Below are 3,895 nucleotides of genomic sequence, written 5' to 3' on the forward strand. Positions count from 1 at the left end.
TGCGGGCCAGTATAGGCATTAAGCACAAGGCGTTGGCTACTCGGTGAGAGTTAGAGTAAGGCAATGTGCGCTAAGGCAGCGAGAAACGAGGTAAGCGATGGACCAAGCCACGATAGACGTGAAGAAAATCAAATCCGAGATTTCCATGAGCAGCAGAAAAAAATTATTCCAAATTACAATCATGAATGAACAATACATTTACAGTCGTATAGAAATTACAACATGAAAAATCAATCAAACTAAGAGAATACGCTACGAACATTTGAAGATACGTCACCACACTTCTTTGCGCACGACAAATTGAACAACAGCAACCTCGAACGCTCGATCTACACAACCGCAACACAGCGCGAACTCTTCGTGCTTGTCCTCAATGATCGCCTCGGCCACGAACTCCTCAGCAACATGAACGACCCCCACAGCATCTCAACGGTGTCGAGTTGAGTATGACACCACCAACAAGGCTACCTTGGTATTCTCAGTGTGAGAATTTAGAGGGTGGGCTCTATTCGGACTTGGTATGAGGCAGACGAAGGAGGAAACACCGATCGTGTACACGACTGGGCAAGTGGGAGATGGCGGAGACTTATCGTATAGGTTGATGGCCAATCATATGATGAAACACGAGACATACGCAGCGGAATAAGGATCTAATTATACTCTAATTGCTTCTAATCAAAAGGAAATTAACATGCAAAATGAAGGAAAAAATAGTAAATAAAAGGGGATGAAAACAACTTTTATAGCTCCCGAACAACGTATTTCCTCGCTGAATCTCGACCCGAACTCTTCTGGACCACCATTAGAGTTGACCTACTATCCTCTGGACTTATAACCGGGTTGTGGGACCCGATGAATGAAGAACACTGAGAGAGAGAAAGAGATGAAAAATAAGAATGAATTTGCGTTTGGGTTTTTATATTTCCAGCTCAATTTTGAAAACAATTTTGGAAAAATGGGCAAAAGTCTTTAATCTAAATTCAAAGCCCAATTTATAGAAAAAAAAACCATACAACAATTGCATGAAACAAATCCATAAAAACCCAACACCTAGAATCCACTATCTAAGTTGACTTAATGTCTCCACTATAAGCCAACACCTAGCTCACTATTTTGTTAGTGGAATTATCCAATAAAAGTTTGGACTTTCCCACTAACTTTAGTCAAAGGGCAAAATAGTCATTTTGTCAAAGTCAAACTTTGACCAAAAAGTCAACATTTTGACTTTTTATGATTTTTTTTGTGTTGACTAATTTTGACCTTCCGAGCATGAATCCGCATTCATTTTCTCAAGATTCAAATCACATTTGAATATCGGTCGGTCAAAGTTTGACTTTTCAAATTCAAAAGTCAACTCTTTGACTTTTTACATCTGTGACCATTTCCATTATTTTTGAGCTTCCGAATATGAGCTAGTAGAGGAACCTAATGGACAAATAGATCATGGGCTCCAACGATCCGAGATTAGCTAGCTAAACTCTTTAGGTGGAGCTAATCAACATTTGTTAACTAACGGGTCATTCCACTATAGTTCCGTAGTTGCACTCCCCTCACTATAGATATATTTGTGTCCATTTGATATAACCATGATTAGTAAGCTAATCCTTCACAGGTTGTTCGTAATCTCGGCTGGGTCATAAAAACCGTTTTACCCCTAACACTACATCTTGTTCTTTAAGTTCCACTGATCCTCTAATGAACAATTGGTTTAAGGTCTAACCTATAAACCAAACCCCTCTCGGGTCAAAGAGAGGGTGGGGCCCCTTGTTTAAGACCTGGATTCAGTACTAAAAGGAACAACCTATCTACTCTCCCTATAATGGGTAGGAGTGAATTCCGTCTTACACCCTATGTTCCCAGCTATCCACCTGATCTTACCCCTGAAATGGGAGGCTTATTGGGTCAGCGATAATAAGCTGCTCTCACCTATGCAGATCTAAGGATAATTCTAAGTGAACAGGAGTTCATAGTTAGCTCAGGATTAAGATTAAGTTACCTAGGTCATCAATTAACGAAATAGTCAGTTTTATACATAAAACGGCATTTAGAACATAAAAAGTGACTATTTCATGGTTCAGTCTTATGCAAACTCATTGCATAGGATGCACCTACTCACATATCTCTATATGAATCATTCAGGATCTCATCGTTGTACTAACTACAAGGTGGACCGCATCCATAGTGTCCCCAGAATAAGGCAGACCATTTTGGCTATATATTTGAACTTAATCCACATTTATATCACTACATAAAGTTCAAACTACATTAAATAGCCTCAGGACCTTAGTTTATTGGATTCAAGATTACAATTTCAATAACAACTTTATCGAAAAACAAAATAGAATATGTTTATTAATTTACAAACTATGAGTTTTAGGACATAAAATCCAACATCATTTAGCTAAAGCTAAGTGATCCTCTAACAAAAGCTATTCGATTGTTTAGCTCGTCGTTTAGCTTGGTTTGTCACCTATAGACACTACACGATCATTTATTTTGGGCAAGCGATCATCTAGCAAAAGCTATGTGATCGTTTAGTAAATACTGTAAGATCATTTAGCTCACCACTGCATGATCGTTTAGCTCGCCCTAGCTGTCGTTTAGTAAATCTGTATTTACTTGACGACTACCGTGAGATCCTTTTTACCGAGAGAAATCTCAAAAAACTTTTTATGAAAACTTTTCAACAGTTTGTAAAACTTACTAAAATTTGGTAAACCATTTTTCTTTTATCTCACGGTTACCATGAAAACAATAATCACCCACTCAATTGGTTATTAAAGGAAAAGAATTAATTATCCAATAATTAATATTATTATAAATATAAATGATAACCAACTTATTATACTATATTTATAACCTATAGTTTTAAATATTCATCTCATGAAACATATAACCATAGTTCTTTTTCTATTCCATGTTACTTAATGTAAATCTCATTTACATCAATCTTCCACTAGATGTATCTCATACATTATACCAATTATATCATATATAATCAAAATATCTCTTGTCAATTTGAAAATTTCAAATCAATACCAAGAATTGATCCTCAATTGAATCCATTGAGCTACAAAGGGTACCTTATGGACCTATAGCTCAAAGCTCTAATGATACGTGAATAACTGACAAAACTCTTTAGTCACGGGATCTACCGTCCGTTAACTGCCAGGCACTCCACTAAAGACCGACAGTTGAACTCTCCTTACCACAGATATATTATGTATCCATCTAACCAATTAGCAGTGTGACAACCCTTCATAGATTGCTCATAAGTACAACTGGGCCAATAACTGTTATGCCTCTGTAGTTACATCTGTCTCCTTAAGTACCCATGATTCCTCTAATGAACATAAGTCATAGTTCTACTATGACTAAGTCTTCTCTTCCAAAGAGAAGCTGTGGCCACTATGTTCAAGCCCCGGAATCAGCCCTTAAAAGAGCAATCTCTTTATTTATCCCTGCTTTGGAAAGGATTGAATTCCATCTTGTGGATTGAGTTTCCAGCTCCCAGATCAGACAAGTCCCCGAAAGGGTAGGCATATTGAGTTGGCAATCTGGCTACTCACCATACTAATCAAAGGACCGCCATCAAAAGCAGAAGTTTCCAAAACACTCAGGATTGAGGTCGTGTCACCTATGATCGTTTAGGTGAGATAAGTTTCTAGTATCAACGACGTTATATACAGAGTCTAGTCATCTCGTGTCCAGGTCTTATACAAACTCTTTGTATAGGACACCCTCGCTCGCACGTCTCCACATGAATGGTCAGGATCTACCATCTGTAGTAGTTTACAACACTTGCAAACCTCTTACAAAGCGAGTCGTATCCGTAGTGTCACCAGGATCAGGTATCCCACCTTAATCCTTAGCTACAGACCTATTTAGGTTATCA

This window comes from Benincasa hispida, chromosome 3, assembly GCF_009727055.1.
Source record: "Benincasa hispida cultivar B227 chromosome 3, ASM972705v1, whole genome shotgun sequence".
Lineage (NCBI taxonomy): Eukaryota > Viridiplantae > Streptophyta > Magnoliopsida > Cucurbitales > Cucurbitaceae > Benincasa > Benincasa hispida.